Here is a 13,650-nt window from a genome sequence, read left to right on the forward strand (position 1 = left end):
GTTATAGCTGATATGCTACAATCTCCTGTAGCATTTCAATTTTGAAGGCAGAAAACATCTTAATGACCTGTTTTCTTAGTGTCCATGTCTCCCATGCATATAGCAAAACGCTGAAGGCAGGAGACTGTAGCAATTTCATTTTACACTTCATGGAAATACCCTTTACTTCTCCAAGTGGCTGTGTTGCTAGAGCAGCAGTCATGAGTTCAGTACTATGTCGGATATCTAAGTAATGTTTGGCATCCTTTGTAGTCATACTACCCAGGCATTTGAAATGCTCAATACACTTAGGTAGGAATATGTTTGTCTTTTCAACAGACGTAAATGTCACCACCACCTTTGTCTTTTCATGTGATAGCTTTAAACCTAACTTCTCTGCTTCCATTGCTATGCTTTCTATAAAAAAATTACATATTTTAATATAATATAAAAATTGAAACAAAACAATCAACATTATTAAAATGTTTCAATGATTCTGAATAGAAAAAAATGCTCCAGGGAAATATCAGCTTTTTAATCTGAGTCAAAAACTTTTTTATTCTTTATTTTTGGAATTTCCCGTGGAATAGACCAGTTCTATTAATAGTTTTCTCAAATATTCCAGTTAGCAGTTCTTCAAGTATTATATTTTCAAGCATTATATTTTCAAGACTGGATAGATCCATTAGACTCCACTTTAGCGTCCTAATTAAACTGAGATGATCCTGTATAATAATTTCATAATCCAAATGCTAAAGGAAATGTCATTATTTCTAATTTCAAAGGCATTCTCCAAATGCTTTGAGCTTCTAATTGATACATCTCTGCTCGTAGTGTAGTATTTACAGATCAAAAGCATTTTATAAAATCATCTTTTTGCGATAACACATTAGAGGAAATCTTATCTTGATAGTATATTTGCTACAGAATTATTGGCTTGATCCACTCCAGTATGCCAATATGCTGTTGCATATCTTATTAAATCAGCTACTGTGGTTGTGTTTATATAAGTAGCTGAATGTATAAGGTATGCAGTGACGCATAACAGTATGTAGCAACTATTCATTCTAGCTTACAGTATAAACAAACAAACATATATATATACACACACATAGACCAATATACAAAGACATGTACAGCATAAGGGCCACATCGTGACTACGGTTGCACAAAGAAGAATAAAAGGAGCAGACAGCTTTTTCTCTTCTTTCCACACACATGTAAGGAGCAACCACAATCTCACTGCAGGAGCTGCCCTATTGCAAGTGGCACTGCAATGGTGCTGTATTCTCCACAGGGAGCATAATAGAGCAGCTTGAGGGTGCCCATGTGCCTCCCGCACATTTGTTGATACCTAGAGACTTGTGTTGGGGGAGCACCTTTTTAAAAGGTGTAGTATACTGCTAACGTGTGTGTGACAGTACTACGGTAACTATATTTTGGAAATAGAAACTGGGGTACAGTTTTCTTCCCCATTTATTAGGGTTGCAAATCAATTATATTTAAAAAGTACACTTTTAGAATATGTGCCAGTGTTACTACTTACAGCTGACAACAGGTGACTCCTTACAACTGACTCAGTGGCATTTCTCACAGCTCAGGATTGTTTCCAGCAAAGCTGGGTGAAAGTTTTTAGGCTGAAACTTGTTTAATTGAAAATGCAACTTGGCAACACTAAAATGTTTTGCACATTTGTGTTGGTTTTATCTAATGGTGAGTTTAAGAAAAGAAATGGAAAAAAAGGCAAAATGTTTTATTTAAATATTTTCAAAATGAAATGTTTTGATTTTTAGATTGTATGACTTTTTGTTTTGAAATTTCCTTCAATTTAATTTAAAAAAATTAAAAACAATAAAAATCTCAATGAAACATTTTGTTTCAGGTCACATGAAACATTTCATTTGACCAAAATAATTTTTTTTTCAACTTTTGGGGTCCATATTTTTTGGATGGTTAGTAACTGACAGCAAACCAAAAATCTATTTGCATAACTCTATCTGCCAGTGAGTTATTGTGCTGAAAGAGTTTATTCTCACACTGACTAAATGTCATTAATTTTGAATAAATGAGCAGCTTTGGTACTTCCACTTTTCTTTTTGCTTGAAACATGGTTCATTACACTGAATGTTGACTGTATTGTTTGTTCTGTTCCACAGTCTTTGGTTCTCAGAAAAGGTATTTCTCCATCTTTGCTAGTGCCGGAGTCATGTCAGGAGAAGGCTAACTGCAGAAGGAGCTGGAAAGAAAATATGCCTCAGGACAAGGTAGGGCTAAAATACCATCTTTAAATAAAATTGTAATCCAATAAAATGATTCTCAAATTTTTCCAGAATTCTTTTTCCATCAAGTCAGAATCTCCCCGCACAACCCCATCATTTAATAATATGGGAAGTCCAATGTTTTTGTGACTTCTAATTGGAGCACCTGTGAGCCAAAGGATCAGGAAAAGTTCAAAACCAAACTGGATATAGATTAGGATCAACTCCAGAGGACAAAGGAATCTTCAACCATCCTTAGTTTACTTCTAGGCTGTCCTCATCCTTCAGGGAACCTGGCATGTGTGTCTCATTCACTGGAATTTTAAATAGTGTGCACACTCCAATCAGACAAGAATCTCACATCCAGCTTGTCTTTGGGCTTTCCCTTCGCAACGGAGTCCCAGATATTTATCCCATTGATGAACAGAGTGAATAAAAGGAGAATACCCTGAAGGCTGAACTTCCTTGCTTCATGGAAGTCCTGCTGATCCTCCTCTCTCTTCCAAGTAGCTGTAGTCTTGTCCCATTCCTTACAGCCATAACGGAAACAGAGACAAGTTCTCCATTGCCCCTGATTCCTCCCCCTGGGCCAGCTACAGCCTGTATGTCACCCTGATAATTTCTTGTCCCTTTCATCATTACTCCATCCAGACTTGACATTTCTGGCAAATGGCTAGGATGAAATTTTTGCAGGTCAGACCATTAAACTCTTCCTCCTTTGGCCCTGCGTGGGGTTTTGGCATCCCACCACATTGCCCTTGAATGTTTCCCATCAGACCACAGAAAGTTCATTTGTACATTAAGTTTTCTTTGTGAATCAAGAATAAAGTGAGAACACACTCCACCGCACAACATCACACTGTTCTCCTTCTCACCTCTGCAGAGAGAGCAAGATCTTTGCTTTTAGCTGGATTTATTCAGCTTGAGGGAATAATATCGTGATTTCTTCAGGAAAACCCACTGAGTGTCTGTGTTCAAACAATCAGAAAGTAGATGTTTCTCTAACCAGGACCTTCAATTATAGTAGCAAGTAATATTTTGATTGTTACACAGACTTAACTATTATGAATCAATCGATCAGAAAAGAAGAGACCATTTCAAAAGAAAAGAGACCATTTAAATAAGAAATGTAAAGGGCTTAACTGGAACAAAATTGTTTTAAAATATTAGTGTTTTGTGACTTGCAGTGTCCTTCAGCTGCCTTTTCATTTAACTGTTTTTTTTAATTAATTTTTAACTAGAGTTACATTGTCAGAATCATGTATGAGCTGGTATAGAGACATCCCATTCAAATCTCTGACAACTTTTTGGAAGGACATGAAACTTGAACATTACTAAGTAGGCCATAAGATGAGGAAAAAAAGAGGCTAGGGGTTCAGCTCGGGACTTCAAGAAACCAGGTTCAACTCCCTATTATGCTACAGACTTCTGCTATAATCTTAGACAAGTAACTTAGTCTCCTTCTGTGATTATATGAAAATGGGTATAATAATACTTCATTACCTCATGAGTGTGTTATCAGGATAAATACATTAAAAATTATAGGAGTCATATAAGTGCCCTAGATATATTTTGCCCCTTGTTAGTACATTCAGTTTATCACTGGACATATCTACACTTGTGTATATATATGAAGATTAAAATGAATGCATATTATTGAGCTTACATTAGCTTCAGCGCATATTCTTATTTACATTACTGCCATATCTTCATTTCTGTCAGAAAAAATTAGCTATATGTGATACTAAGTTAAAGAAACCCAAACATACCTTGACAGTGTCATATAGGAAAGCATACTAAATCACACATCTAAGGAGAGACTGCCTTACAGGAGTCAAAAGTAAAACTCATCATCTGTTGACTCCTAAACCCACAAGTCTCTTATCTGTCTTCTAAAGAAGCAGTTCCATCAAATCAAACCATAATTAGAAGATAACACGTGGCATAGTCCATCCAGTAGAGGGCTGTGGATGGGTCATTATAGTAAGGGGGACTGTGGGGAGTGCATCTCCCCTGCCTCTGCTAACAGTAGAAAGGAGAGCTCCCTCTTCCCTGTGGCTTCAGTATGCAGTGTTCCCTATCCTGTTTCACTCTCCATCAACCACAGGCAGTGGTACACTGGCACACCAGGCGATGTGCAACAGTGGATCATGCACTCATTTTTTATAGCAGCTGTTTCTCATGTCCTCCTTTTGTCTGGTCTCATGGAAAGTAATCTCCCTAACATCCTTCTCTTTGGCAGTGAGGATAGTGTCATTTTATGATATCCTGTACATACTCAGTTCCCACATTGTCACAAGTGATCATTTCCACAGAAGGGGATGCAAATCAAATCTCCTCCATGCAAATTTAGTTGTGATAATGTTGTGAGTATACTGAAGACCAGTTTGACTTGCTTCTGGCTTGTTCCTATTCTGGAGAAGATAGGTCTTTCTGCCTCCATGCCACAGCCACAAGGATCTGTTTAGTTGCCCTTACTTTAAGATTTTCTTCTCAGGAGGCCCCAAGTTGCATACTGACCTGCAGGCCAGACTCCCTTCATAGCCTGTCAGTGCTGCTTCACAAACTGAACATGCTAGCTGCACAGCATTCTTGGCCCTTTCTGACTGGAGCCCAAGAAATGGAAGTGGCTCTATTTCCTAAATGGCAGAAGAAGTTGGCATGGCACAGAACCAGCTTTGCTTTCAGTTTTAGAAGCAAAATCCTCTCTAAAGGTCATGATTCCTATCATATAATCTCATGCACATTACCAATCTCATCTAAAATGACTGAAGCTAGCCCAGAGTGTGACTTGTTTAAAATGTATTCCATACCAAAACATCTTGAAATTGATACAGCTAGGAAGTATTCTCTCTGTGATGCTGTGAAAGCTGCCAGATGGTCTGGGATAGGAGTCTGTTTGAATTTATTGGCATACAGAGGATATCCATTAGCTCTTGATTTCCAAGCTGTTACCAGGTATTTGCTATTCTGCTGTCTGCTCTACTGTGGTACTTACCATGTAGCAAACCAGGTATTTGTATGGAGGGATGGTGTATGACATTTTGTTCCTTAAGTTCTTCTGCCACTTATATGTGATAATACAACTTTATGGGTCACTGTTTTAAGTGTATATTTTGTATGTGCCCAATATATGATTTCTTTGTCCTATGAATCAAGTATATTCTGGAACTCCGGGAGTGTTTAGTCTTTGGCAAATAATCCCCCTTTGTACCAAGAAGGAAATCAGCTACCTCCAATGTATAACAACCCAGGTCATAAATAGAACCCAGTAAAATATAATGGCTACACCTAGACAAGATCGTCAGCCATTCACTTTGATTGCCCACATTGGAAGTCCAGCCAACCAGGAAAAAAAAGGTTGAAGTGGAGGGAAATGTAATCCCCATGACAGATACTGATGGACTGAGAAAAAAGGTTGATAAACGTAGGGCAGACACTCACTCAGGAACAGGAAAACAGGCTGTGAGACAGCCTCACACTGAGATCTAGAGAGGTCATAGAGACCTTTTAATTTATAACAGCATGTACAGTCACTCATCAGGGTCTGAAACATAAACTGAGAGAGCCCTGCCTTGGAAACCTTGTAAGCCTTAGGTATGGTAAGTTATGTGTTTGGTTCATTTTTCTCTATGCTTTTAAACTTTGAAATAAAATTTGTTTTTAAGAAAGATATTTTGACCTTGTCCTGGAAATCCACCTTGTCATTCCTATTTGGAGAGAACAAATGCAGCAGTGCCCCCGCCCTACATCCAGCCCTGGGAGGTGAGCAAGGTCTGTACACTCAGCCCTGGTCTACACTGAGTTAAGGTTGAATTTAGCAGCGTAAGGTCAATTTAACCCTGCACCCGTCTACATGACGAAGCCATTTTTGTCGACTTAAAGGACTGTTAAAATCAATTTGTGTACTCCTCCCTGACAAGGAGATTGGTGCTGAAATTGACCCTGCTGGGTCGAATTTGGGGTAGTATGGATGCAATTGAATGGTATTGGCCTCTGGGAGCTATCCCAAAGTGCTCCATTGTGACTGCTCTGGACTCTCAACTCAGATGCACTGGCCAGGTAGACAGGAAAAGTCCTGCGAACTTTTGAATTTAATTTCCTGTTTGACCAGCGTAGTGAGCTGATGAGCACAGGTGATCATGCAGAGCTCATCAGCACAGGTGACCATGGAGTCCCAGAATCACAAAAGAGCTTCAGCATTGACAGAACAGGAGGTACTGCATCTGATCGCTGTATGGGGAGACAAATCCATGCTATCCGAACTACGTTCCAAAAGATGAAATGCCGGAATATTTGACTGACCTCACCGAGGCTGGCCAGGAGCACCCATGTCTGCCCAGGTGCCCCCGACCAACCTAACAGAGGTCGGCCAGAAGCAGCCACGGGACGATGATGATGGCTTGCAGTCGTATTGTACCATCTGCCGTTGGCAAGACAAGGGGATGCTTCTGTGTAGCACTGCAGAAAACTGCCTCTGCCAGCAGCACCAAGGAGACATATGGTGACAATGAGCTGAGCAGGCTCCATGCTTGCCATGGTATGTCATCTGCATGGGTTACCCAGGAAAGAAGTCAAGAAAAGATTTTTTGCCATTGCTTTCATGGAGGGAGGGAGGGAGCGGGATGTCTGATGATATATACCCAGAACCACCAGTGATAATGTTTTTGCTCCATCAGACATTGGGAGCTCATCCCAGAATTCCAATGGGCAATGGAGACTGCAGAAACTGGGGGATAGCTACCGACAGTGTAACGCTCCGAAAGTCGACGCTAGCCTCAGTACTATGGACGTACACCGACACTTAATGGGGACACACACACAACCGACTGTATAAAATTGATTTCTATTAAATTGACCTAATTTCATAGTGCAGACATACTTAGGAAATGTCTGCACAGCCCACAGCAGTGAGCCTCCAAGGTGGGGTCAACAGATTTGGATCAGCAGAGCTAGTGCTAACACTCTAAAAATAGCTATGTAGACTGTATTTCGGAGTTGTGGCTTGGTCTGGATCTTGGTGTCTGAAATCTAGAGAACCTTGGCCCTGTTCTCTGAACTAATAGTGAGGGATCACAGGATCCCAATCTGTATGGGGAGATTTTGGCAAACCAGTAAAGTGCCTGAAACCACTATGGCTTATTGCCAAAAAGCAGCCAAGTCAGCAGGCCATAAAGTGGCCATGTAGCAAGCTCATCTTCACCAAGAACCCAGCATCCTTCCTGATAAGAATTATGTTGAAGTTGCTGATACATGCATTTTAGAAGAGGAGGATGTGCCCCAGGTATATCTATTGGAGCCTCAAGGCTGCAAACTCTGGAAAAACCCACACCTGGTTAATCCAGGGGTCAGCAACCTCTGGCATGTGGCTCATCAGGGTAAGCACCCTGGTGGGCTGGGCCAGTTTGTTTACCTGCCGCATCAGCAGTTTCAGCGGACCGTGGCTCCCACTGGCCGCGGTTCACTGTCCCAGGCCAATGGGGGCTGCAGAAAGTGGCGAGGGATGTGCTGGCCACGGCTTCCCGCCACCCCCATTGGCCTGGGATGGCGAACTGCGGCCAGTGGGAGCCGCAATTGGCCGAACCTGCCAATGTGGCAGATAAACAAACTGGCCCGGCCCGCCAGGGTGCTTACCCTGGCGAGCTGCGTGCCAGAAGTTGCCGGCCCCTGGGTTAATCAATAATCAGAAGGAAACTGCTAGCTTAACTAGTTTTCTTTAAGGGACATGTCATTGTGTTACTAATGTATAAAATAAGGGGGAAGAGTTGGAGTTAGTGGGACTCTTCGGGACTGGATTCTCCCTCTGGATGCATCTTGTGTTCCCCACTGGCTAATGGGCTGCTGCTGTGCCACTCGAGAGCCACACTCAGCTTCGGTAATTATCAAGGGTTGGGGGTGTTTTACTAACCTATTGCGGACGTGTGTAAGTGCTTGAGACTAAGCAAAGTTTTAGCTTTAAGTGAAAGCACTCTTGGGTTGTCCTGTTTGTGCCAGTCATCTATCGGTCGGACTGCTGTGTCTCCCCGATTTATTTCCTGACACCACCTCGCACAGAGTAAATGTTACCAAGAGCTTTGGAGTGAAAGAATCCCAGGTAACACACCTAGAGGGAAATACAACTCCAAAGAAAAGATGTCTCTTTTCTGGTGGTTGGTAATTGTATAACAATATGACTAGGATCACTATTTGTATAGTAATAGAGCTGAAGAGCCCCCATCACTAACCAGGACCCCACTGGGACAAGTACTATACAAACCATGTTTTTCCGCACATATTTTTCTTGTGTTTCAATTATGTCTTATCAACAACAACAACCCCTCCTGTCTCTCAGACACATTATTAATGGCAAAAATCCATCTCCTGGAATCACATTAAGGAAGAAAAGCAGCTATCTTTGTTTCCACATAAAATTTTGCCACACTGTATTCTTTGTGTTTCCATTCTTCCTACTCTTATTCCATGTCCTCTCTTCCAAAAGGAGAATAAAATGTATGTTGGTTCTTTAAATTAAAACGGACGTGTGTGGGTGTTTCTGTTGTTCTTGTTCCTCAGCAACAACTACAAAAACAAATGGAGGTTGATTGTTCCTGCTGCACATTCTCCTGTATTTATTCTTTTTGGGGCACTTTTGATATTTCCAGCATACACCGATAATTCATTCATTGTGCTTCAAGAAAATCTGTGCTGCAGTCTTTCTGAATCTTAGCTTAGCTGGAAACTAGTTGAATGAAACAGCAACAGATAAAGAGTTACAAGCACATGTAAACTGTACATGTAATGTCCATTCTGGTGCCAGCACACTGTTATTTATTTAATAATTGAATATGACTGATTCCTGCACTTGTTCTTTTAGAATCATGTAAAAAAGACAAGAGAAATGGAATTAACTGAAATGACAGGTGCATGACAATTTGGAAGGGGCAGAATTCAAATATCTAGCCAATCTTCCTGCCTGTGTGTCTGTCATAAAATGACTGCAGGTGCATGGTGAGGCACCATTCTACCTATTATTAAATCTAACAATTTAAATACTGTGGACGAGATTCCAGGATCTGGTCTGTCTGCATCTGGCAAGGGGTGTTTTTGCAAAGGTTACATTAAAACCCTGCTGAACGTCTGTAACACTGGGTGTGTGGACACTGGGCTTCTCCCCTGCCATAATGTAATATAGACTGATTGCTGCCCAGAGTCTACAGGCATCATTCTAGCAGTGCAAATCACCATAGGGCTTGCCTGGCAACATCCACTTTGCACTGACAATCCTCCCTGCACTGGGGGAACTTGGAGTGGAAATGGCTCGGGAGCTGCTACAACTGCTGTTTACGGCTGGATGCTACTGGTATGTAAGGGAATATTTCCACTAGCCTTTTAAGCAGAGTCTAAGACAGATTTGCTCTGGTAAAGTACTCCAAAGCAGCCTTAGCAGGGCCTGAGATCTGACCCTAGAAGTCAAAACAAGACAGAACGTTGTCAGAAAATGAAAAAGAAAACAATATTAACGTTACTCTGTGTCAGAGAAAAACTCAGTTCTCGCTTTTTGTTTGAGTGCAGCAGAGTCAGATACTTTATTCTATTTAGCAGCTACAACAGGGATAGAGTGCACTAGGACACAGAGTCTCTCCTTCCTAGACAGGTCTCTCAATAGGTAAACTTTTGTTACAGACAAGAATAAGCAACAGCTGCACTTTGTTTATACATAGGTCATCCTGATATCTTGTTTTTCTCACTTCTGAGAGACACTAGTCTATACACATTATCTACACAAGGTCAAAACAACAGTTCTTTTCTGCTCGCCTCACACAATTCTCGCTTCTACAAATCTTGCGTTATTAGGGTTACAGTTAGCCTAACTCTGGCTAACAGAGACAGTCATGCATTAAGTTTCCCTACAAATCCCTGTCAGTTCTTTCTGTACTTCCACACTCCTCCCTTTTGTACTTTTAGTACAACAAATATTTTCAAACTCTATTTGCATTAAGCCATGGATTTCAGATTCTACATCAGATCTTTCAACCTTAGGGGTTTTGATTGGATTAATGACAATGCATGATTAGCGTGGACATGAAAGGTATTACTTTTAGTACATCCTTTACTACAACAACATAATCCTAAACTAACTAATAGCAATATAAGCAATAACATTTCCATAGCAATAATATGATGGGGTTAATTCCATTTCTCTTGTCTTATTTGCGCACAGACTGGCTAACCTAGTAAGGAGGGCTTTAAACTAGGTTCGACGGGGACAGGTGAGCAAAGCCCACAGGTAAGTGGGGAACAAGGCCTGGGAGATGGGTTGGAAACAGGAGGGAGCACAGGCTATAATGGCAGAGAGGAAGGAGGGTCAGGGCAAAGCTGGGAGGCAAGATCAGACCAGTATCTTAGATGCCTATATACAAATGCAAGAAGTATGGGTAATAAGCAGGAAGAACTGGAAGTGCTAATAAATAAATACAACTATGGCATTATTGGCATTACTGAAACTTGGTGGGATAATACACATGACTGGAATGTTGGTGTGGATGGGTATAGTTTGCTCAGGAAGAATAGACAGGGGAAAAAGGGAGGAGGTGTTGCCTTATATATCAAAAATGTACACACTTGGACTGAGGTGGAGATGGACATAGGAGACGGAAATGTGGAGAGTCTCTGGGTTAGGCTAAAAGGGGTAAAAAACACAGGTGATGTCGTGCTGGGAGTCTACTACAGGCTACCTAATCAGGTGGAAGAGGTGGATGAGGCTTTTTTCAAACAACTAACAAAATCATCCATAGCCCAAGATTTGGTGGTGATGGGGGACTTCAACTACCCAGATATATGTTGGGAAAATAACACCGCGGGGCACAGACTATCCAATAAGTTCCTGGACTGCATTGCAGACAACTTTTTATTTCAGAAAGTTGAAAAAGCTACTAGGGGGGAAGCTGTTCTAGACATGATTTTCACAAATAGGGAGGAACTTGTTGAGAATTTGAAAGTAGAAGGAAGCTTGGGTGAAAGTGATCATGAAATCATAGAATTTGCAATTCTAAGGAAGGGTAGAAGGGAGTACAGCAGAATAGAGACAATGGATTTCAGGAAGGCGGATTTTGGTAAGCTCAGACAGCTGATAGGTAAGGTCCCATGGGAATTAAGACTGAGGGGAAAAACAACTGAGGAAAGTTGGCAGTTTTTCAAAGGGACACTATTAAGGGCCCAAAAGCAAGTTATTCTGATGGTTAGGAAAGATAGAAAATGTGGCAAAAGACCACCTTGGCTTAACCACGAGATCTTGCATGACCTACAAAATAAAAAGGCGTCATATAAAAAATGGAAACTAGGTCAGATTACAAAGGATGAATATAGGCAAATAACACAGGAATGCAGAGGCAAGATTAGAAAAGCAAAGGCACAAAATGAACTCAAACTAGCTATGGGAATAAAGGGAAACAAGAAGACTTTTTATCAGTACATTAGAAGCAAGAGGAAGACCAAGGACAGGGTAGGCCCACTGCTCAATGAGGAGGGGGAAACAGTAACGGGAGACTTGGAAATGGCAGAGATGCTTAATGACTTCTTTGTTTCAGTCTTCACTGAGAAGTCTGAAGGAATGTCTAGTATAGTGAATGCTTACGGGAAGAGGGTAGGTTTAGAAGAGAAAATAAAAAAAGAGCAAGTAAAAAATCACTTCGAAAAGTTAGATGCCTGCAAGTCACCAGGGCCTGATGAAATGCATCCTAGAATACTCAAGGAGTTAATAGAAGAGGTATCTGAGCCTCTAGCTATTATCTTTGGGAAATCATGGGAGACGGGGGAGATTCCAGAAGACTGGAAGGGGGCAAATATAGTGCCCATCTATAAAAAGGGAAATAAAAACAACCCAGGAAACTACAGACCAGTTAGTTTAACTTCTGTGCCAGGGAAGATAATGGAGCAGGTAATCAAAGAAATCATCTGCAAACACTTGGAAGGTGGTAAGGTGATAGGGAATAGCCAGCATGGATTTGTAAAGAACAAATCACGTCAAACTAATCTGATAGCGTTCTTTGATAGGATAACGAGCCTTGTGGATAAGGGAGAAGCGGTGGATGTGATATACCTAGACTTTAGTAAGGCATTTGATACAGTCTCGCATGATATTCTTATAGATAAACTAGGAAAGTACAATTTAGATGGGGCTACTATAAGGTGGGTGCATAACTGGCTGGATAACCGTACTCAGAGAGTAGTTGTTAATGGCTCCCAATCCTGCTGGAAAGGTATAACAAGTGAGGTTCCGCAGGGGTCTGTTTTGGGACCGGTTCTGTTCAATAGCTTCATCAACGATTTAGATGTTGGCATAGAAAGTACGCTTATTAAGTTTGTGGACGATACCAAACTTGGAGGGATTGCAACTGCTTTGGAGGACAGGGTCAACATTCGAAATGATCTGGACATATTGGAGAAATGGTCTTAGGTAAACAGGATGAAGTTCAATAAAGATAAATGCAGAGTGCTCAACCTAGGAAGGAACAATCAGTTTCACACATACAGAATGGGAAGAGACTGTCTAGGAAGGAGTATGGCAGAAAGAGATCTAGGGGTCATAGTAGACCACAAGCTTAATATGAGTCAACAGTGTGATACTGTTGCAAAAAAAGCAAACGTGATTCTGGGATGCATTAACAGGTGTGTTGTAAACAAGACACAAGAAGTCATTCTTCTGCTTTACTCTGCGCTGGTTAGGCCTCAACTGGAGTATTGGGTCCAGTTCTGGGCACCGCATTTCAAGAAAGATGTGGAGAAATTGGAGAGGGTCCAGAGAAGAGCAACAAGAATGATTAAAGGTCTTGAGAACATGACCTATGAAGGAAGGCTGAAGGAATTGGGTTTGTTTAGTTTGGAAAAGAGAAGACTGAGAGGGGACATGATAGCAGGTTTCAGGTATCTAAAAGGATGTCATCAGGAGGAGGGAGAAAACTTGTTCACCTTAGCCTCCAATGATAGAACAAGAAGCAATGGGCTTAAACTGCAGCAAGGGAGATTTAGGTTGGACATTAGGAAAAAGTTCCTAACTGTCAGGGTAGTTAAACACTGGAATAGATTGCCTAGGGAAGTTGTGGAATCGCCATCTCTGGAGATATTTAAGAGTAGGTTAGATAAATGTCTGTTAAGGATGGTCTAGACAGTATTTGGTCCTGCCATGAGGGCAGGGGACTGGACTCGATGACTTCTCGAGGTCCCTTCCAGTCCTAGGGTCTATGAGTCTGAGTTGTTGTACAGTTTTAGTTATAAAACACAATACATCATACTTAGTACATAAAATAGATACTCTATAAGCTGTATGAAAGGTGTAATTTTCAACTTGATATATATTTTGAAACATAAATTTGCCCCTTTTCTTCAGAGATTCTTTGAAGCTCTGGTAACAATGAAAGCAAATCTTGAAACCATT

General features: G+C 41.1%; 1 long non-coding RNA gene across 1 annotated transcript in view; it reads left to right on the top strand.

Moving 5' to 3' along the window:
* Positions 1 to 2,138: 2,138 nt before the first annotated feature.
* Positions 2,139 to 13,650, top strand: part of LOC115646917 — a 51,282-nt gene continuing 39,770 nt past the window's right edge. The window contains exon 1 of the long non-coding RNA XR_003999171.1: positions 2,139 to 2,243. This is a non-coding gene — a long non-coding RNA (uncharacterized LOC115646917). The remainder of the gene's footprint in view (positions 2,244 to 13,650) is intronic.

The sequence above is a fragment of the Gopherus evgoodei genome, chromosome 2 (assembly GCF_007399415.2).
Source record: "Gopherus evgoodei ecotype Sinaloan lineage chromosome 2, rGopEvg1_v1.p, whole genome shotgun sequence".
Taxonomy (NCBI): Eukaryota; Metazoa; Chordata; order Testudines; family Testudinidae; genus Gopherus; species Gopherus evgoodei.